At 51.4% G+C, this 22,893-nt stretch overlaps 1 protein-coding gene and 1 long non-coding RNA gene across 7 annotated transcripts in view; both read left to right on the forward strand.

Moving 5' to 3' along the window:
• The window catches only part of LOC116951837 (nuclear factor 1 A-type-like), a 111,371-nt gene that overhangs the window by 43,447 nt on the left and 45,031 nt on the right, over positions 1-22,893 (forward strand). The gene's annotated exons all lie outside the window — the stretch shown is intronic.
• On the forward strand, positions 8,475-21,704 carry LOC142930874 (uncharacterized). Its single transcript, XR_012946844.1, has 2 exons — positions 8,475-17,419; positions 17,712-21,704. It is a non-coding gene; the product is annotated as an uncharacterized LOC142930874 (long non-coding RNA).

Here is a 22,893-nt window from a genome sequence, read left to right on the forward strand (position 1 = left end):
AGTAGATTCCTTGCGAGCGTTTGCTTTGGGTAAAGCTATGCTTTGTTATAATTGTATTTCGATACGGCATCACTATTTGTATTGTTATACAATGCTGCGAATGGAGTACTTTAGTCGCATGCTGAGCTTCCAGTGGCGGCAGTTGAAACAAAGGGGGCAAGTTTCTTAGAGCACCCACAGCCGCCTCTTGTCCAGCCAGCGGCGCGAATGACGACACCGCAGTTGGCGCATCGGCAGGTCCAACGTGTGGCGGGGTCGAGTGTGGGCACTCGCATCTCTTCCAGGACGGTCTGGCCAGCACGGAAGCGTGGGGGAACTTCCTTCTAGAGGCGTTCTCTCGCACCCCCTCTCGTGGAGGCCCTTGTGCCTGCAGTGGCACCTCACAATCACAATATTTATGCATGCTGGGGGAAATCCCGTGAGCTCTTTTTCACAATTGCAGGGCTGCAACCTTTGCCGGACCATCTGCGCTGCATTCTTTACGACGGAGACGTCCAGTGCGGCTGCTCGTTTGTCATTAACACGTTTGCGTTGGGACATTAGCGCGCGTTTCGATTCGCTCATCCATTAACCCAGCCCGAGCAGAGCCGTAGACCACGCTGTGAACCGTTGCCAACCTCGCAATTTCAGCGGAGGCGTCGCAGACGTCCATTCTACTACCTCCCCGAAGCTGTCCCCTGGCTCTCGGACCTCGACGTGGACAACAACCACGCGAGATAATCTGTTAAGCCGAGCCCTCGCAAATAGGCGGGGCAGCGCCGCGGTGATATTTCTCCCTTGCCCGTACCATGATTATTATTATTATTGTTGTTGTTGCACATGCTTGGGGTCCCAAAGCGTCACCTGCGTTTGGTTACCACGCACCGCTATCAAGTTTGGGTTTTTTTGCGAGCGTTTGATGTTCCCACCGGTGCACGTTCCATCGCTTGCAGGTGAATTTTTCGCATATTAAAGTCACCGGAGAGCTTTTTCCTCTGGGTTATGCGGCGCAGCGTGCGACTGCAGTTGCGGTTGGGAGCATGTTGAGGCAATTACGACACAAACTTTACACTGTGTGTGTGTTTTTAGTAAATGTCTTAAACACACTTTTTCTGCCACGGTGGTGAGATGTTAACTACCTCGCCCGGTATACAGGACGTCGTGGAGTTTTTCTCCAGGTCCTCTGGTTTTTGCTTCCATATTTAGAATCAACATCATGCGTATAGAGTATTTGGCTGCTATAAATGTCCACCTGATAAGCCACTTCGTTGTCGAAGAGAGGCCAGTGAGATTGTGTGAATAAAGTACAATAGTAGTTGGAGATAGAAATGTAGATCATCGTCATCAGCCATGATCGATCCACTAATGGTTGACGGCCTCCCAAAGAAAGCCACCAAAGTGTGCGATGCAACAATCTGTCTCGCTCGTTGTTCACACGCGAGCTGAGTAAATCTCGCTCCCATCTTCACGGTGTACGTCCCACTTGCGCTGGGAAGAAAGGAAGAGAAACGCAGGGATTTATGGAGCGTAAGTATCGTAAGTTACAAGAGACGTCATATCGACCGTGAACAAGAGCGAGTGCCCTTGAGCGGAGGGGCAACGCCGCATTACCAGAAGCGGCTGGCGGCTGGCGGTTGAGACTAATGAGGGAGTGACAGCCAAAGGAAAGGAGCCACTCCCGAGAGGGCATCCAAAGTAAGATAGTGGTCCCCAATTAGCTCGCTCGAGAATAACATAAGATAAGCGTGTAACGAAGCATTGATCGATACGTTAAAATAGATTTTTATCCGCCCGCCCGCCCGCCCGCCCGCCACCGCCCCTCTTTCCCCTTTACGTTTATTCCTCTTCCCTCGCCTTCCCTTCCCCATGTCAAGACCGACGCTCCCGCTGCTCGCAGTCCCTGCTGCTCGAGGGGAGCAGTGAGCCACAATCAATCCTCCTCTCCTTCCCAGAGCGCCAGGGGTACTGACTTCGGACTCTGATTCGTGGAATTTCTGTACCTCCCCCCACCGCGTCCCTTATTTACGGGTCGTGCCTTTTAATCGGGCTCTTGTTGAATAAAAAATAAACATAGATTGTTGTGCTCGCGATACGTGCATCATCGAATCGCGCACTTAAGAATTGATCGTGGTGCAGTTCTTAGAATTTATGGTAATTAAATGCAAATTGTATCGGAAGGTTATAATTCGACGAAGGGAACAAATATAACTGTTCCTACGTGAGGAAAAAAATAAATCTATGCAAACGAGGTGGTACATTGTAGCATTGGATATTATCCTGACTGAATCTTTACAGGTCATGCAATCGCTCGGGGTTCGAATCGTCACACGCCCGATATTCAATAAGGAGTAACTGATGAAAGTGTCACATCGATATGTAGAGTTTCGCGATATTGGTAATGACTTTCTGATCAGATGTCACGGTTGGAAGATCTTTTTAATTGCTGTGCCACACTTGAGTTTCAATCGCAGATGGGTGGGAGTTTAACTCAGCTCATCGTCCATCAGGGGTCCGCAAAATGAGTACCGCTTTGTGGAAGGTCAGCGGTGTGGTCCTGCGGAGAGACCGACTCGCCTACTAGGCCCGACTGAACTCGTCCAGTTCCACCCACCACTCTGTCTGGACGCGTGCGCCCAGGCTGCCGCAGAATCCGTCAATCCCAGATCGGTCTCCTCGGCCACCTTCGGACCCACAGATAATCGAACTTCCCTATGGTAGACAATCATCCTCGATTGCGAAGGGGTTAGCCTGTGATATGATGGCTGAAAATTCAATTAGCTAAATCTTTGGTAAAAAAAAAACGTTTCTGGAATCCCGTTGTCACTGATCCAGAACTTGGTTCCCCTCCCTTCTTTCCCCCTCGTTATTTCCCTTTTCAATCAAGGCACAGAGCTCTTACTCGCAAATGTACCTAACTTTTCACACCTCTTGCTCTCTCATTATATTTGCAGTTTATTTTTTATTCACGTGTGTTTAGTTTACGACCCATAAAAAAAAAACTGATGGTGCCACTTTGTTGAGCTGTCATTTGTGGCCAGGTCGCTTCTGAAAAGCAAGTTGATACCTCAGTGGGCTTGGCCTGGTAGGATGGGGATGGTTTAGTTTTACTTTGTGTGTATTTGGGTGATGTCTTTACCTTTCCTGTACTTTGCACTCCTATTGTGTTTTTGTAACTGTTTGTTGTTGTAACGTTCTTACCCCATGCCCCTACTGGACATCTGTGAAAAAGAGCTTCATAGCTTATCGGATTCCTCCGGCAGTATAAATACAGATTCTGATTCTGACCTCGTTTGTTTGTTATGCAATATTCCTTCGGGGGGGGGGGGACCCCCGTTCTCTGCAGTGTTGGTGTGTTTGTCTTCGCTGTTGTTTCTGTAATCGCGCACCGCCGATCTGCCTCGTCAAATAGCCGGAGCGAGCGACTAAAACGGAGATCATCCGTGTGTAACAAACGAAATAAACTCGTGAGAATGTGGACCTTCCACAGTTGGCTCACGGCTGTCGATTGAGATAAGCCACCACCACACCGCTCGTCGTTTGTCACTGGGGCGAGGGAGCGCGGGGGAGACTTCCACAGCTCTCTCGGGGTGCGCACCGAGGCGGGTTGTGAATGGTCCTGTGTGACGGCCGTGCAAGAATGCGGCCGCTGCGTTCACGCCGCACGGGGATTTCCTGCCCGCCGTGTTGCCACAAGGCCATGCGGACAACCTCGGCTCCCGTCGTACAGACGTGGCACTGGGATACGTTTTAAACAGCGACGTGGGGGCCCCTTTTACACGCGGCAACACGAAAATGATCCCCCAGCGCGGGTGCCGTTGTGTGCTGTAACAGTACGCGCTGGGTTTTTTTTTTACAGCAGCAGCAGCAGCAGAGTCCTCCGCCGCACGGAGTCCCGGGAGGGAGCGGCGGTGGCGGGGCTCAGAGCTGCGCAGGGCGCATTCATCAGATAGAGAGGGCGCAGTCAGCACGGCCACTGTACACTCGGCCACGCGTGCATGCTGTACACGCCGCGTGCACTCCGTGTCAGCGGGAACGCACGTGCGCACGCGCGCGCGCACGCGCCCGCGTGTGGATTGTGGACGTGCAAAGTGGCGGGCGGGAAAACTGCCCGGCAAAGGCGATCGCAGTTTAACCTCGTTCATAATTGCTCTTATTTTGGTTTAGGTCGTGTTAATAAAACGTGTGTCGTGAAACCCTCCTCCACCCGACGCGGCCAATTAACGAAAGTTATCACGAGACTCAAACGTGCCGAAGGTATAAACCGCTTCAGTGCGCCGGTGTGTTGGAGATTTGTGCAAGTTCATCCTGTTTCCCACGTCTCGAACGACGTATTTCTGCGAGGAAATTCCGTCAAAACTGCCGATTATCCGCTCATTTTCTCAGATCAAGGTTAATCGGCATGTTCATCCTGTTATCCGCAGTGTTGTCTCATGGCTCTAAAATTTGCGGATAAAAAGATCTGTGATGATCGTGTGCCCCGACATCACCGTGGATAGGAGAGGTTCTACGACTGCCTTGCCCGCTGCTTACCCAGTAAACGTGGAACGTTGGGACAAAGTTGGTCCAACAGGCTTCAACCACATGCCAACGTCGAGTCAACGTTGGCATGTTCGCTGGCTATTTTAGCACGGGTGGGGGGGGGGGAATCCTTCGATCTTAATCACATTATTTACCGTCACGTATGTCTAACTAAGCGCGCGCATACTTGTTCAAATTATTCAATCATCGATGTGCACTGCAATAATATCCCTGCGTTTAATGTTTGGGCAGTGAGAGGTCGTGCCGCATGCAGCGACTTGGGAAGGGGTGGTCACAACATTGAGTTAATGACTCGCGGAAGTCTTCGCTATGCCTACGGGCATTCCATTTTTTTAAAATCAAGTGACTGAAGCAGGAAAAAAAGTTGGGAGCAATCCGGCCAAGTGGAATTCTCAGACCGCCGGGCTGCCGAGCTGTAGGAAGTTGGCGATGGTTTTTCGCTATTTACCAGCAAGCTGCTCTTCACGTCGTAGATTAAAAGTTGTTCTCCGATGTGATGTAACCAACTAAATAAGCGGGTAATATTTTATTTATTTCGTTACTTAAATTCTCCACGACGACGCCGGTGATTGCCACTGTACTGCAATGGAATTTCTGTCTGTGTACGTGAATGCCAAGATGTCCTCTCAATACTGAAGTCCTCCGTTGTGGGTTGATGGACGTGAGCTGAATGCTACCGTATATATTTCTACAAGTGACATGTTTATGGCTAGGAGCCATTTACCCAGTAGAGGACAGCTCATAGCCATTACAGGACTGTACTTTAGCAAATAAGACGCAGTCTTTTTGTTTAAACCGTAGGCGTATGAAATACTCTGTTCTGCCTATGCACACAGGCATTTGCTTAGATTTTACAGCCACTGTCATTTGTGGTAAAATTTTCAATGGGCAGTCATAGGGCCGCACAGTTTGCTTCTTCATTCAACTGATGCCATCAACAGGAGTCCCCTTTCCCAGTAAACTTGCCAATGTTGGCCCACAACGTCGGCCCAACGTTGGCCCACAACGTCGGCCCACCGTTGGCCCATAACGTCGGCCCATCAACGTTGGCCCATAACGTCGGCCCATCAACGTTGGCCCATCAACATTGGCCCATCAACGTTGGCCCATCAACGTTGGCCCAACGTTGGCCAACTGGGTGTAATGTCCACTTCACGGCAGATGCGCCGCTATTTTGGTGATTTTCCAATGGGAATGTGCAGTGAGTGGTAGGTTCATTGGCGGTGCGGTGAGTGGTAGGTTCATTGGCGGTGCAGTGAGTGGTAGATTCATTGGTGGTGCAGTGGGTGGTAGATTCATTGGTGGTGCAGTGAGTGGTAGATTCATTGGCGGTGCAGTGAGTGGTAGGTTCATTGGTGGTGCAGTGGGTGGTAGATTCATTGGTGGTGCAGTGGGTGGTAGATTCATTGGTGGTGCGGTGAGTGGTAGATTCATTGGAGGTGCAGTGAGTGGTAGATTAATTGGCGGTGCAGTGGGTGGTAGATTCATTGGCGGTGAGTGGTAGGTTCATTGGTGGTGCAGTGGGTGGTAGATTCATTGGCGGTGTGGTGAGTGGTAGGTTCATTGGCGGTGCGGTGAGTGGTAGGTTCATTGGCGGTGCGGTGAGTGGTAGATTCATTGGCAGTGCAGTGGGTGGTAGATTCATTGGTGGTGCAGTGGGTGGTAGATTCATTGGTGGTGCAGTGGGTGGTAGATTCATTGGCAGTGCAGTGGGTGGTAGATTCATTGGTGGTGCAGTGGGTGGTAGATTCATTGGTGGTGCAGTGGGTGGTAGGTTCATTGGCGGTGCGGTGAGTGGTAGGTTCATTGGCGGTGCAGTGAGTGGTAGATTCATTGGTGGTGCAGTGGGTGGTAGATTCATTGGTGGTGCAGTGAGTGGTAGATTCATTGGCGGTGCAGTGAGTGGTAGGTTCATTGGTGGTGCAGTGGGTGGTAGGTTCATTGGCGGTGCAGTGAGTGGTAGATTCATTGGCGGTGCAGTGAGTGGTAGGTTCATTGGTGGTGCAGTGGGTGGTAGATTCATTGGCGGTGCAGTGAGTGGTAGATTCATTGGCGGTGCAGTGAGTGGTAGATTCATTGGTGGTGCAGTGGGTGGTAGATTCATTGGCGGTGCAGTGAGTGGTAGATTCATTGGTGGTGCAGTGGGTGGTAGGTTCATTGGCGGTGCGGTGAGTGGTAGATTCATTGGTGGGGCAGTGAGTGGTAGATTAATTGGCGGTGCAGTGGGTGGTAGATTCATTGGCGGTGAGTGGTAGGTTCATTGGTGGTGCAGTGGGTGGTAGATTCATTGGCGGTGCGGTGAGTGGTAGGTTCATTGGCGGTGCGGTGAGTGGTAGGTTCATTGGCGGTGCGGTGAGTGGTAGATTCATTGGCAGTGCAGTGGGTGGTAGATTCATTGGTGGTGCAGTGGGTGGTAGATTCATTGGTGGTGCAGTGGGTGGTAGATTCATTGGCAGTGCAGTGGGTGGTAGATTCATTGGTGGTGCAGTGGGTGGTAGATTCATTGGTGGTGCAGTGGGTGGTAGGTTCATTGGCGGTGCGGTGAGTGGTAGGTTCATTGGCGGTGCAGTGAGTGGTAGATTCATTGGTGGTGCAGTGGGTGGTAGATTCATTGGTGGTGCAGTGAGTGGTAGATTCATTGGCGGTGCAGTGAGTGGTAGGTTCATTGGTGGTGCAGTGGGTGGTAGGTTCATTGGCGGTGCAGTGAGTGGTAGATTCATTGGCGGTGCAGTGAGTGGTAGGTTCATTGGTGGTGCAGTGGGTGGTAGATTCATTGGCGGTGCAGTGAGTGGTAGATTCATTGGCGGTGCAGTGAGTGGTAGATTCATTGGTGGTGCAGTGGGTGGTAGATTCATTGGCGGTGCAGTGAGTGGTAGATTCATTGGTGGTGCAGTGGGTGGTAGATTCATTGGCAGTGCAGTGAGTGGTAGGTTCATTGGTGGTGCAGTGGGTGGTAGGTTCATTGGCGGTGCGGTGAGTGGTAGGTTCATTGGCGGTGCACTGCTTCGTCAACTCACAGTAAAGTGGCTCAAGTGACCGATAAAGATGACTCTGCAGCCCACTCAAGTCAGTTAAGACGCACGGCACCCAGTCAGTTACATTGCTGTATCAGACTTCATGAGTCTCTCACCACGGCACTTTGGTGTAAAGTTTGCGATGCGCTCAGCGGCACACGCGGGCACACACACGCGGGCACACACGTGGGCACACACACACATGCACACACACATGCACACACACGTGCACACACACGTGGGCACACACATGCACACACGCGTGCACACACGCGTGCACACACACGCGGGCACACACGTGCACACACACACGTGTATTAGGGGAGCGGTGGCGCTACGAACCCGGCGATCCGGGTACGATTCCCGCTCGCGGCCAACACCCGGTGACGATTATCTGAACCGGTCCTGGGCCTCCCCTAGGTCGACTCAGCCTCACAATGGGTACCAGGTGCCGTGTGTAAAAACATCGCCACTAGGGGAGACAAAGGCGGCCGGGCGTGGTGTCGGCCACCCACCCCCTCGTCGTGTGCCTTACGGGCCTTCACAGGCGCCGCTCGCTAACAGCACTTGCCGCCACAGGCTGCAAAGGCTACGCACGTGCACACGCGTGCGTGCACACACGTGCAAGCTGGCTATGGGTGCATGTGCGGTGGCCGTGTGCTGGTCTACATCTGTGTGTGTGTTCGTTCTTGCACGTCCGTGGGCGCGCTTGTGTGTGTATGTGTGTGTGTATGTGTGTGTGTCAAGTGTAGAGCGGGGGGGTGAACAAGGAAGGCCATTGTGAAGTGTCTCGGTGCCTCGGCCCTCCCCTCCTGCCTCCGTCTGCTTTCCTCTCTGTGGCCCCACTACTGTACACAGCCCCCACCACTCCCCCACTACTCCCCCCACCACTACTCCCACCAACAGCACCACTCCCCCACTACCCCCCCACCACCACCACTCCCCCCACGACTCCCCCACCACCACCACTCCCCCACTACTCCCACCACCACCACTCCCCCACTACTCCCACCACTACCCCACTACTTCCCCCAACACTACTCCCACCACCACCACTCCCCCACTACTCCCACCTCCACTACTCCCCCCACTACTCCCTCCACCACCACCACTCCCCCCACTACTCCCCCACTACTCCCCCCACCACCAACTCTCCCACCACCAACAACTTTGTGCTTCCCATAACCCGAAACCCACCCCTCTGTGCCTCCCCCCCCACCGCCAGCAAGCAGGCCCGGCAATACACAGGTGTCGAGGGGGGCTGTCTTGCGCCAGTGATACATTGTGTGAGTCTGCTGCTGTAGGGCGGGCTCGTGTGTCAGTGTGTCTGTGTGTCAGTGGGTGTGTGTGTCAGTGTGTGTGTGTCATTATGTATGGGATTGTATTTACGCTTGGGTTTTTTTTCTCTCCCCTTCTTCAATGTCTGTGTGTGTCTGTATGTGTCTGTGTGTATGTGTCTTTATATGTCTGTGTGTCTGTGTGTGTCTTTGTATGTCTGTGTGTATGTGTCTTTGTATGTCTGTGTGTCAGTGTGTGTGTCATCATGTATGGGATTGTATTTACGCTTGGGGTTTTTTTCTCTCCCCTTCTTCAGTGTCTGTGTGTGTATGCGTCTGTGTGTGTATGTGTCTTTGTATGTGTGTGTCTGTGTGTGTGTGGGCAGCGGTAGTGTAGCGGTTAGCGCTTCGCTGCGCTATGAACGCTCCGACCCGAGTTCAATTCCCGCTCACGGCCAACATCGGTGACGATTTTCTGAACCGGTCCTGGGCCCTCCTCCCCTAGGTCGACTCGGCCTCAAAAGAGTACCTGGTGCGGTGTGTAAAAATCGCCACTGGGGAGACAAAGGCGGCCGGGCGTGGTGCTGGTCCCACCCCTCATGTGCCACACCGCCGGCCTTCATAGGTGCCCGCTAACAGCACTTGCCCCAACATGTCTCTCCCAACTCTTTCGGGTGGATCTTTGCCTTTTGTGTGCATGAAATGTGTTGCCGTGCGTTTTTTTTTGGTTTAATTTGCATTCTTTCGCCAGATGCGAGAGGAGAGCGAGAGCCCTCGATCGAGTCTCACGCAATTGGCTGTGCGTGTGTCTCTCACGCTGTCGCGAGAGAGACGGCTTCCCACCGATCACTCCTCCTGTCTGTCCCCTCACTCGCTGGGGGAAGCCGGGGAGGGGGGTGGTGGAACCTTGTGGATGGAGGCTGCAATGCAGCAGACATCCATTGTTGTACCCTACTCAGGCGATACACATCTATGACCTCCAAGGACTTCACCAACGACCCCCCTCTTGGAGTGCAAATCCAGTTAGGCACAACCATTGGCACAACCACCACGGTTGCATCCCTGAATAATCCCCGGTCAAGGTGAAACCCAATAAAAAGTGGAGTACCTGTTTTTGTTTTCAACCAACTCCTAGGATGTGTCTTCTTTGGTTCTTTCGGTAAAGTCACGTAGATTTGTTTATGCACGGTCATTTTGATTTAGCCCCACGACTTGTTTGGATGAAAATGTGCTCTGCAGAAGGGTCATTTCCCCGAAACGACGCCCGTCGACATTTCTTGTCCCCTCTTTTAAAGGCCACGCGGCGTTGTTGATGAATGCGTTGAGGGATTTGACTCTTTTTTTTTAATCCGGAAGAGGCTGAATGGGATCAAAGTCCCATAACCTTCACAGCACCGTTGGACTGCTTTCCTAGAATACACTTTGAAGACATTTCTCGTGAGAAAGTGGCATTGTGTGGGGGGGGGGGTTTTGTCACGGACTTTTAACGTTTGCAGCTGTAATGCCTTGTAAATACTGGGCACTGTAAATTGGTGGCTATTTTATTATAATAGTTCCTCCTCTGGCTTCACCTTGGACAGAAGCCAAGCATTTGAAATTCAGAGAGAGAGAGCGGTAACCCGAGCGGAGCTTTCTCTAACCAAGAGAGTTTTAGAAGCCTTTGCTTAAAAGAATTCCACATATTTTACATCAGTGGGATTAACATAACAGCCTCGTTGGATTCAACCGAGGGCCCCATCTGTGCGCGACACTCGAATGTGCCGCTTGTGTTCGCGGCCGAATGTCACCACTGGCGGGATGCGGTGGGGGGCAACTTCCACCACAGGGTCAACCAGCGCATTAAAATCTGTTGTTGTGTCGTATTTCTATGGTCCCCCGAGTCTCTGCTGCCTGCCCTCGTCAACGAGCACAGACGAGCAAAGTGTATTGACATAAGTAGGTGTAACAAGTCGGCAGTGTGCTACAGGAGGAATCCTATTATCCGCTTTGGTATGGGATTCTGTTATCTGTCATCTGCGGGGTTTTCCACAAATTTTACTCCACCGCGCGTCTACGGGTGGCGGGGGGGGGGGGGGAACTGCCGAGGGATGTTTCTGGATGACGGGAAGAAAAGCGCCACGGGTAACGGGTGCATTCGCGGACCAGACGTACGGCTCGCTTGTACCGGCGGATAACAGGGGTAACGCATACGAGGAGTTCTCCGCTCTCACGTGATTGGCGTAACACGCTCTCGTGTTGGCTTATTGCCGCACGGCGGGAATCTTAACCCGCGGTGATGTGGAGGGATGAACTCTGCCGTTCGTGTGGTCCCCACGGGTCATCCATGTGTGTCTGTGTTCTTTTTAATCCTCCACTTGTATGAGATGCGAAAATACTAATTGTGGATGATAGCCTTCTTGGTTCTTTCGGTAAAGTCACGTAGGAGGGAAATAATAAAATAAATAAAGCAAAACACGAGAATTCATTTTGATTTTATTATGTTTTATTTTTATTATTTCCCTTCTACGTGGTGGTGATTTTACCGAAAGAACCAAGAAGATGAATCCCTGCAGTCACGGAAAGCTTTAAAGACCCTTCACATGTTCCCCCCCTCCCTCTCCTTGCATGTTCATTTCTGTTTTAAATGAAGCTTACTTTGAAAATATTAACTTTTAGAGAATTAAATGGTGGGGGGAGGGGGGGTGTCACAAGACATCTGGACCATCCTGTTACAGTGTCACCATGACAGTTACACCATGCCAGTTCGAGTGTGCACCGGGGGGGGGGGAATGTTTGCCGACGATACGCGGTCAGTCTACGATGCATTTCGTTCCTTTGGGGGGGGGGCGGGAAATACGGAAGATTAGAACCAAAACAAGAGGTTATTCCGGATAAATGGACTTTCCCGTGGACCATTTATTGGCTGTTTGTTCGCGTGCCACAGCCACAGCAGATAAGCCATCGAACCCGTCGAGACCAGGAGGCAACGCATCATACCGGACGGACAATCTGCAGTACTTGTGGATTGTGCTCATCGGCTCTACACAGACACCGCACCGCAGTGTCGCCAATACTGGACACGAACACAACTAATGCACGGTGGTAGGGTACAGCGGATGTACAGCCTGTGCTGTACATGATGTCAGAGTCTTGAATTGAAAGCCGATTCAAGATTGTCCAACAAGGCCAGTGGGTGGTGCTGCTAATTTTGCTGCTGCTGTTACTGCTGCTGCTACTGCCGCTGCTACTGCTGCTGCTGCTACTGATGCTGCTGCTGCTACTACAGCTGCTGCTGCTGTGTATTGTTGCACAAGAAAACATTCACACACACTCGACACATTTGTCAAGAATGCCGTCTTAAAAGTCAAATTTCTAAACGATGCGACCGATTGAGAAATGACCCCCCCCTCCCCCGTATTTTTATTTTAAGGCAGAGTTATTGGCCTCTAATAATTTAGCTTCGACTTCCAAGAAGTACCGTAGCCTATGCTATACGGTGTATGGACTTAAGGTTAGCTACTGCACCTTAAAGCGTGTAACAGTGGTGTGTAGCCTTCATCACCATCTTCGGTGCAATTACAACATGGGGCGTCCCGAGACGAATTCGGGAAGAGGAATTTTTGTTTTCCTTCATCACCTTCTGGTTCTGCCTCGACGTTGCCACCAAGCAACGTGGCGGCGGCGCTGGGGGGGGGGGGTGAGACGTACAAATCCATCGGGGCGTTCGCTCGGACCTTCGCCAGGTCCCGGCGTGGACCTTACAGCAACAAAAAAGTGATGCCACCGACCGTGCGACCGTGCGCCAACAACGCCGGCGGAGAGTGAAAGAGGCGAGCCGTTGTCGTTGTAAACACCGCGCGGACTCTCCAGGAAAACAAACAAAAAGCGACGGACGGAACACTTGCGTTTACATCACCGGTTGTTGTTGTTTTTCTTCTTCCTCGAAGGCAAAAAAATAAATAATAAGATTGGGCCAAAGCGGAGCGGGGGGGGTTGGGACAAACCAGCGTCTTCCATCCGTCATACTCCACGGTGCTCTGGCGCTTTGAGCCACCTTAGCACCGGGGAGATTGGCTTCTGTTCACTTCAATGCGGTGGGACAGCAGCGGCGGCTGCGGCGGCTGCGGCCGCAGGAGCAGGAGCGCACATTTCCTCTTGCGGCGGTTACAGACGGGACGTACGGGGCTGCTCCTCACCCTTACGTTGCGTGTGTACGTACGTACGTGTGTGTGTGTCTGTGTGTGGGGAGCGGTGGTGTAGTGGTTAGCGCTACACTGCGCTACGAACCCGGCGACCCGGGTTCAATTTCCGCTCACGGCCAACACCCGTGAAGATTATTTGAACCGGATCTGGGCCTCCCCTACGTTGACTCGGCCTCAAATGTGTACCTGGTGCGGTGTGAAAACATCTCACACTATGGAGACAAAGGCGGCCGGGCGTGGTGCTGGCCACTCGCCACCGTGCTATTCGCTAACAGCACTTGCCCCAGCAGGCTGTTAAGGCTACACGGGGGATTTTTGTCTTTCTTTTGTTTTGATTTGCGTGCGTTTCCCCTCGTTGCTGCCCTTGGTCGAATTTAAAACGGCACGTCCACGCGCTTAGACTTTGTAAGTTCTCCGCGTGTTAGATCGCTTACATCCGGCTTGGGATGGATAGCGATAGGGAGCGGGGGCATCTTGCGGAAGTTTTGGGGTGTAGGTGGTAAAGTGGCCTCATTGTGCATTCCGGTGAATCACCTTGGTCCTTAGTAAATCGATTAAAGGAAAGTGTTTCGTTGAAATTTATACCACGGGGAAAGGGAGAGAGTGGCCTTTGTGTGTGGGCATAGAGTAATTAGCACTTTTAGTCGGCTAAATGTTTTAGAAACGGAGCGTGTGTTGTATGTGTGTAAGTTGAACTTCTTTCGCACAGTCCGTAGCCAATCGTGCTAATCATTGGTGCGGGGAAGGGCAAAAAACTCAACACAAAGAGCAGTTTTAAAGACATGAGTTTTAAATCTAGATGATGATTTAAAAGCGCATAGCTCCAGTGGCTTCCTAATGTCGGAAGGAAGAGGGTTCCAGACGTTCGGAGATGCGCATTCGAAAGCGCCACTCCACAATACCCTAAGCGTCTGACCTATTCCACTTATCTGAAGACAATCGCGGACAGGGGGAGTTGAGTGGCAAATTCCTCGTATCAGATTTTTATTGCGAGGCTATGAGTCACCCAGATGTGGTCTTCTGGAAGGCTGAAGTGGTGGAAAATGACTCCTATTTTCACATTGACACCTGGGTAGTCCCAATGCCGCCTCCTATTTTCACATTGACACCTGGGTATGCACAAAGGCCCATATCCTATTATCACATTCACCCATGGGTATCAACCATGCCCACCTAATATTATCACGTTTACCCACGGGTATCCACCATGCCAACCATATCAACGCAGCTAAGAGGAATTCAGTTCTTAACTGCACATCATCATGAGTCTATTTGCCAAGCACACGCATCACCGAAGCTATCTCGGCTTAAAATAAGCAGTAAAGTGTAAAAAAACAGCAAAAATGGAAGGACAAAGGTGGCTGTGTGCATTATGCTGGCACCACCACCACCACCATCATCATTTCATCTGCCGTGCTGGCTTTGATGCCAGCGAACAACAATTCAAGCATCAGTCTAAAATAAAATAAATTCGAGCCATTCTTAATTCACCAGTAGACAAAGGCGTCCCCACGTCTTCTCGGTCGTCCGGTTATTTGACCATACTTCACCCGCGTGGGTCATCGCCACTCCGCTTGAGCGGCCGTTGTTGTCGTCGTGAATCAAATTCAGGCCGTTGAGGTCGTAGCCGAGTGCCTGCTGACCACCGTACCACCGCTGTTGCGCCGTGGGAATGATTTTGATCGCCGTAGCAGCCAAGGTGGCCCGTGAAGGATATTCCATGCAGCGAAATTCTTCGCATTCGCCATCCACATTCCCCACTGTCCCTATTACCGGTAAACCCCCCCCACCCGCCCGCCCCCAACGAATCAATCCGCGGACATTACTGTTATCCGTGAAAAAGTAATCCTATTATCCGCACTTGTCCCCCACGGGTTGTTTACCCACCCCAAATTCACTCGGACATCATCTCCACGTCATTCATCCTGTTGTCCACACTCGATCGCGGATTCGCGGATCCTGTTATCCGCGAGGGTTGTACACAATGTGGCTCCCACTCATTGACGAGGAAAAAAAATACTGCGGATATTATGAATTTCCCGATTGACTCTATTGACCCGTGAAACACTGCAGCGATAATAGGTCGCTGTTTACGCAGTGGACAAGGGGTAAAAATCACGAATGACAATGCGAGCAAGAATGGGAGAGTGGACATTTTCGGTTCCTGAGGATAATCGGAGCCCCGCGGGGTAACACGACCGCGGATGAGTGGCGTTCTCCTGGAATAGAATCCACTCGCCCTGCAGTGCTCCCCATCTCGGTGCTCGTGCGAGGGTTCACACTAAAGCCACTTCGCTTTTCACTCCGTCCTCTTGTGTTCCAGCTGTGTCGACCGCACCTCCGATCGGCAAGGCTGGCTGCGCACGGTGCGAAAGAAGTTCAACGTACACACACGCACTGCCGTATACAGAACTCCTTTTATCCGCGAGCCGGTTTCCCGGGACTCCTATTATAGGATCTGTGAAGGCTCTGATTAATTATCCACCGCCCTATTTCCTCCGACTAGAATGCACAGTGAAGCGGCTTCCGTACGGTCGCGATTTTTCCCGCGGATGGGAGGAGTCCCGTAGCAAATGCAACAATGATTATTATTATCTGCAAGTCATCCATATGTTTTCCTTCTCAGATAAAGAGTAAAATCTCGGATGATGGGATCCGTGATATTGATCTCCCGTATCACCGCGGACAAGAGGAGTGCTCTCCCGCACTGCGGCAGTGCATCACATGTTTAGATGAGACCCGCGTTGACGGTGGTGGCAAACGAGAAAAAAAACTTGTCACTAACGCTGTGGCCTTAACTGCGACAAAAAATGTAGGCGACGTTTCGGGTCATGTTCCTTTCATAGCACAGCAAAGGCTGTTGCCTGAAGCGTCACCCGTTTTATATATATTTTTCCTTTTAAGGCCACGGTGTTAATTGAAGAACGTCTTGAGCGTGTTTGTACATTCATGAATATTGCAACGCGTCGTAGATTATGGGCCCGGATCAATCCGCCGTTGTATTAAAGGTGGCCTCCCCTGTCGACGACGGAAGTCCATTGACTCTGCACGTTGTGGGTTAGTGAGGGGGGGGGGACGCTTGCGGCTGATTCGCACAACGCCGGCCACTGCTGTGGATGGCTCTGTCCAGGAATTGAACTGTGGTTTATAGTGCAGTGCGTCAACCAATGCGCGCCAACCGTTGTGTTGAACTTCTTTCGCGCCGTACGTAGCCAAGCGTGCGAATTGGAAGTGCGGGAAATGATGTGTGGGTGCCCATGCGGTATTTGTGCGTTTTTATAGAACAAGAGAGACCAAATTATATTAAATTTGTTGTGCATTGCAGCAGAGTATTTGTTTATTTTGGGCATGGCATGTAATGCAGCACAGAAGCCGGATTTCACGTGTTTATCTGGTGGAGTGGGGGTCGTGTTGTTTGTCTTGTATGAGCCTCGGCGCACTGCGCTACGAACCCGGCGACCCCAGATCAGTTCCCAATGACAGTGACGGATTTCTGTGCCGGTTCTCCGGGCCTCCGTTAGGTCGGCTCAGCCTCAAATGAGAACCTGGTGCGGCGTGTAAATATCAGCACTGGGGAGACGAAGGCGGCGGGGCGTGGTGCTGGCCACCCACCCCATCGTGTGCCATTGCGGCCCTCGTAGGTACGAACAACAGCAACAACAACAACGGCAGCCGCCATTCGCCACTAAGTGGTGCTGACGTCACCACGGTGCCCGTGCCAGGCCCAGGTACACTTTGAGACCACGTGAAGTGTCGAAGGCCCGCTGACAGGAGAAAGTCACGGGACAGACCCAGCAGGTGCCGTGGGCTGGCTGACTGAGATGACTGGCAGAACAGCACTTACCCCCCACGGTCTGTGAAGGCTACACGGGGGACCTTTGTCGTAGTGAGTTATGCGCGTGGTGTTTACCTCCCTCCACTACACTCCGAACAACTCGCTCTTGTTATTTAACCACGACACTGGTACCTATCTGTCTGATGCTGGAGTGGACTCAAGCTTAACAACAACAACCCACCCGTGAATTTCTATGGGGTGTTGGAGGCTTGGCTTGTGAGATGGCAGTACTGTACAACAACGGATTATTGAATCTACCCGTGCGGCACTCTTGCGAGTCGCATTCCTGGTTTCCAGTTCTCTCGCACATGAAGCCGTGAGTGGCATTGCCCAGTCAACAAAGGATGTTGGGCCCAGGGGCGGAGCCAGGATTTTGACTTTGGGGGGGCTCACTTCAATGTTCTGAGATATCCAGTGTTCATGTTTTCCAATGAGCGCCACAAATGTATAAAACACATTTTATTGGATTTGAACGCGGAGTTTATTAATAGGTCGGAGCCGCTGATGTGGCTAATAAGTTTGATAAGTTCGAAAGGCTGCCGCTCAAGCAGCCTGCAGGGCAGCACAAGGTGGCAGCCTGCAGGGCAGCACAAGGTGGCAGCCTGCAGGGCAGCACACGAGGTGGCAGCCAGCAGGGCAGCACAAGGTAGCAGCCTGCAGGGCAGCACAAGGTGGCAGCATGAGGTGGCAGCCTGCAGGGCAGCACAAGGTGGCAGCCTGCAGGGCAGCACACGAGGTGGCAGCCAGCAGGGCAGCACGAGGTGGCAACCTGCAGGATAGCATAAGGTGGCAACCTGCAGGGCAGCACGAGGTGGCAGCCTGCAGGGCAGCACGAGGTGGTAGCCTGCAGGGCAGCACAAGGTGGTAGCCTGCAGGGCAGCACAAGGTGGCAGCCTGCAGGGCAGCACAAGGTGGCAGCCTGCAGGGCAGCACAAGGTGGCAGCCTGCAGGGCAGCACAAGGTGATAGCCTGCAGGGCAGCACAAGGTGGCAGCCTGCAGGGCAGCACAAGGTGGCAGCCTGCAGCATTTTGCAGCAGCCGGATATCCGGTTATCCCGATTACCAACTTTCCCAAAATTTCAGGGGGGGCTGAGCCCCCCCCCCAGCCCCCCCTGTGGCTCCGCTCCTAGTTGGGCCGGTGTTGGTCCACGTGCCAACGTTGGCGCAACGTTGGCAGATTTTACTGGGTGGCCAAACATGCCAATGAAGGACCCTCCTGAACACATCTTGAGATTCGGTTTAGCGCGTCGTAGTTGTAGTCGTAGTAGTCGGCTTACGTGACCAATATTATCGATAATAAATGTTTTGTTTGGGTTAGATAGCATAAATATAAACGTGTCATTAAACCCGCCACCCCCCGACATAGGCAATTTGTAAGGTTTGTCACGTCAAAAATGTGCATGTTCTGTTTACGTGACAAACCTTGCTAATGGGCTGTGTTGGTGGTGCCAGGTAACGACGCATTTATATTTATGCGACCTAACCCAAAAACAACCTTTATTTGGGTTCTTGAGATTCCCAAGCCAGACTTTCCCTGGTCAGTGAAGAAGATTATCACCGGTGTGTACAGTCGAGTCGTGGCTCCGCGAGCCGCGTCAGCCTTGATGGGTGCTCGTTAATGTCCTGTGACAATAGCAAAGAAACGGGATTTATTAAGGCGACACGGAAGATCGTGTCCCAGTAAATTTCCAACGTTGGGCCGACATTGGGCCAACGTTGGTGCCCCCCCACCACCCCAACTTTGGTGGCCCCCCAACGTTGGTGGCCCCCCAACGTGTTCCGTCTTTACCGGGGGGGGGGGGGAGAATGCAAGAAGAAGAAGAAGAAGGACCCAGCAAGTGGAGCTGGTTACACGCTCCTTGTAAACATCGTTTAAAAATGCGTGCCGTCACGGTGCGAGACGATCAACAACGCTGGCCACGGTGCGCTTTTGCGCTTGTGGTTCAGATTTCTGCCCGCGGCCAACATCGGTGAGGGATGTCCGAACCGGTCCTGGGCCTCCCCTAGGTCGACTCGGTCTCAAATGAGTACCTGGTGCGGTGTGTAAACGTCGCCGCCGGGGAGACAAAGGCGGCCGGGCGTGGTGCTGGCCACCCAACCCCCTCGTTTGCCGTGCCGGCCTTCGTAGGTGCTCGCTGACTGCACTTGCCCCTGCAGTCTGCTAAGGCTGTACGGGGGATCTTTGTCAGATTGCATAGCAGAGCTCACACTAACACTCGATGTATTCTCTGCATGTGTGTGTGTGTGAGCATGCATGTATGTGGATTCTTGCGTTGGCGCGTGTGTTTGTATCTGGCATTGAGCCAGTACATTCCATTTGTCAGAGTTATTTATTTGCCCCTATAGAATTTTATCCAGTAATTAAACATGTTGCCCTGCTTTGTGCAGATATTTTAATGTTGTAAAACCTGAAGGAGCTCATAACATCACTGCTCTATACAGTACACTTGACTCTTTCTGTGTGTGTGTATGCATACACAAAACATTGTGTTTCATTTATTGTGGTTTATTTGTCGTGTTTTGCACGCTGGGTTTTTTTCTACATGTTTGTTCCTGTGTGTGTACGGCGAGGCAGTTGGATCGCGTTAAATATTTCTACTTTATATGAAAAGCGGATATTACTGCCGTATAACGAGTTACAAAGGAAAACTCCTCTTACCTGCGGTGATACGCAGAGTTATCCGTGATTTTATTTTTCGTATTCGTGGTGTAAACTAAAAAGCTCAACAATTTTTTTTATTGTACCAGGTAAGGCCCACTGAGCTATGTGGCTCTTTTTCAGAAGCGACCTGGCTATCACAAATTGTGCTTAACGAAGCGGCTAATTACGTGGAAATGTATAGCAGCCAAATACTCTAAACGCGTGATGTCGATTCTTCATGTGGAGAGATAAACCGGGGGATCCGGAGAAAAATCCACGTGATCACGGGGAGAGAGACACCAAAACTCCAAATATAGAACAGGCGTCAGGGTTGGGATCGAATCCGCGACCTCCTGTATGCCAGGCGAGGTAGTTAACATCTCGCCACCGTGGCAACCCCCGCGGATAAGAGGATGAATTTGTTACGTAACTTTCTCTTGTCCGCGGAAAAATCGTGAGTATTAGAAATCCGTTTCGCTGTGCATTGTGGGTAAAACAACGAATAACCACGGATAATCGGAAGAAATTATGTATCGCCCTACCCATAGTGCCTCACTTCATCTCTGCACCCACGAGGAGCAGGTGCAGAGGGGGTTTAAGCCACGCTTAAAGTGACAGAAAATAAATATATATACAGAGGCCAAATTGTTCAGTTTAAAGTTATTGAATAGAGCAGTGTTACTACCGTCGACTAGCATCTCACATTCAAGGACAAAGCTCTTCCGAGAACATCCGTGGTTCAATGAAATGACTCCTGGAGTTCATTATGTCCCACTTGTACCTGGGCGGCACGTCCACACGAGACTGGAAATTCTTCTGTGCGAGTCTCATGGCCCCCGGCTACAATGGAGGCTGCTGTACTTCAGTGTCTGGTTTCCAATCTTCTTGATATGTTTGCATCTCCATATATGTCATTATCTTCTCTCTTTCCATCTGAAATAAAGAATAGTCAATGGGGACTTTTATCCTGGCGATCAGTGCTCTATTCACCTGGGGTTTCCATAAGATAGATGTCTGGGTTTGTTGGTGTTCATGCCGTGTGAACTAAACTATACAATAAAGTATTTTTATTTTACCAGGTAAGGCCCACTGAGACATATAACTCTTTTTTTTCAGGTGCGACCCGGCCACAAATGATAGCTCCACGGAGTGGCTAATTACGTGGAGATGTATAGCAGCCAAATACTCTCAACGCGTGATGTTGATTCTTCATGTGGAGGCAAAAACAGCAGGGCCCAGAGAAAAATCTACACAAACACGGGGAAAACATGCAAACCTCAAATATACAGGCATCAGGGTCTGGATCGAACGCACAACCGCCTGCATACCAGGCGAGGGAGTTAACATCTCGCCACTGTAGTGGCCCTGTATGAGTATGTCCCAACAGAATTGACCGACTCATTCATAGCGGGTTATTTTCATGGCCAGCTTCTGTGCCAGTGTCAAGGACTGCCATCACTGAGCTGAACACACAATGAATTTATTCCTCACGCTGATCCAAAATGTAGTGCCCCCAATTTCGAATTTTAGACGTTTGATTCAAGAATTGGGGACTCACCACAAATACACAAATACACACACACGTGCATATACATACACAAAGACAATGATGCCTCCCGATAGCCTTTCACAGAGTATTGGGGCAGGTGCTGCTCGCGAGCACCTGTGAAGCCTGGCATGGCACACGAGGGGGTGGGTGGCTCACACCACGCCCGGTCGCCTTTGTCTCCCCAGTGCTGATGTATGTATGTAAAAAGATGGTTAACACCAGTGACGTTTATCTGAACCGGTCATCGGCCACCTCTAGGTCGACTGAGGACCTGGTGCGGTGTGTAAACATCGCCACTGGGGAGACAAAGGCGGCCGGGAGTGGTGCTGGCCCCCCACCCCCTCGTGTGCCGATGCCAGCTTTCATAGATGCTCGCTAACAGCACTTGCTCCTACAGTATGTTAAGGCTATGCGGGGGATCTTTGTCTTTGTTGTGTACCTACGTGTGTCTTTATGCGTGTGTGTGATTGTTTCGGTGTGGGTTAATCTGCTTGCGTGTCTGCGTGTTATTACATAATAGGCCCGGTACCTCTTGCCAATAGTCACGCCTAGTTGTCAGTCAGCGTGGTGATTCAATACGTGGCAGGCATTACCATCATCATCATCGTTGTCTGCTTGCCGAGCCAGGGGCTAGCTGATGTAACAAGTAGTGGGCTTTCGCAACTAATATTATCCATGGAAGTTTTTTTCTGGGCTAGATCGCGTAAATGTGTCGTTAACCCACCACCACCCGACACGGCCAATTCGTAAGTTTTGTCGCGTAAACAGAACGTGCAAACAGAACGTGCAAATGCGTTACCGCTTCAGCACACCGGTTGTGTGTTGGAGAGTAAACCCACCGCAACGTTTGCCATTCGAGTACTGTGACGTTTCGCCGGCGATTACAACAACAGCGACCAGCCACGTCAGGCGATCCGCCAGGCGATAAAGCCCGCTTCACGAGCGGCGTGGAGGGGCGGCCTTGACACCAGAGTCTCCGGGTCCGGCCAGGGGACCACTCGTGAAAGGTGGGCCACCGCGGCCTGTCGATGATTGCGACCCCGCGACAAGTGGGTTGCCAGGTCACTTTAGCCCCCAGGTGCGGACGAGGTCCGGCTGCCGGCATTCGGAAGCTCGCTTTGCAATTTTGTTGGAGACCCGCACCAAAACGAAGCGCCTGCCTCGGGGAGCCGTTTGTCATCAGATACTCCACCCCAAATCGCCCAGAATGCACCTGAGGTTGTCGGATCTCAGAGGATAAGTAGATTTGAGCCTGGACAGTGCTGGGGTGACCGACATGCACAATCAGGCTGCTGACCGGCCACGCGGTGAGCGGTAGAGGGCATTGGCAGCAAAGTCCATTGTTGTACTATGCTTCTATGCTCCCGAATATGCGCTTTCCACCTTCACAAACCCGTACTGACCAGCGTGGTGAAATATGGTCAAATAACCCCCGCGATCCGCACGGCGTGCGGAGACCATAATCCAGTGGTGGATTTACAAAAGGGATGCACATGTGGAGTATGCATCAACGTGCTTTTAGATTATTTCGATTATTTTGCTGCTATAAGTTTCCACGTGATGGGCCGCTTTGTTTGTGGGCAGGTCGCTTCTGTAAAAGAAGCTAAAAGCTCCGTGGGATTTACCTGCTAAGATAAAAAATGGTTTAGTTTTTATTTGTACTTTTTGAAAAGTGATTTGTTTGCCTTTCCTATACTTTACACTCCTATCGTGTTTTTGGACTGTTCTTGTAACGTTCTGACCCGCCCCTACCGGACATCTATGAAAAAAATAGTTTTATAGCTCATCATATTTCTCCAGCATCAATAAATATTCTGATTCTGTGGAGGATTTCCCATACCTTGGCAATTTGCTCATTGGTAACTCCACTTCGGCAGC

Source organism: Petromyzon marinus, chromosome 44 (assembly GCF_048934315.1).
Source record: "Petromyzon marinus isolate PM22_M1 ecotype Great Lakes invasive population chromosome 44, UKy_Petmar_22M1.pri1.0, whole genome shotgun sequence".
In the NCBI taxonomy this organism is placed as follows: domain Eukaryota; kingdom Metazoa; phylum Chordata; class Hyperoartia; order Petromyzontiformes; family Petromyzontidae; genus Petromyzon; species Petromyzon marinus.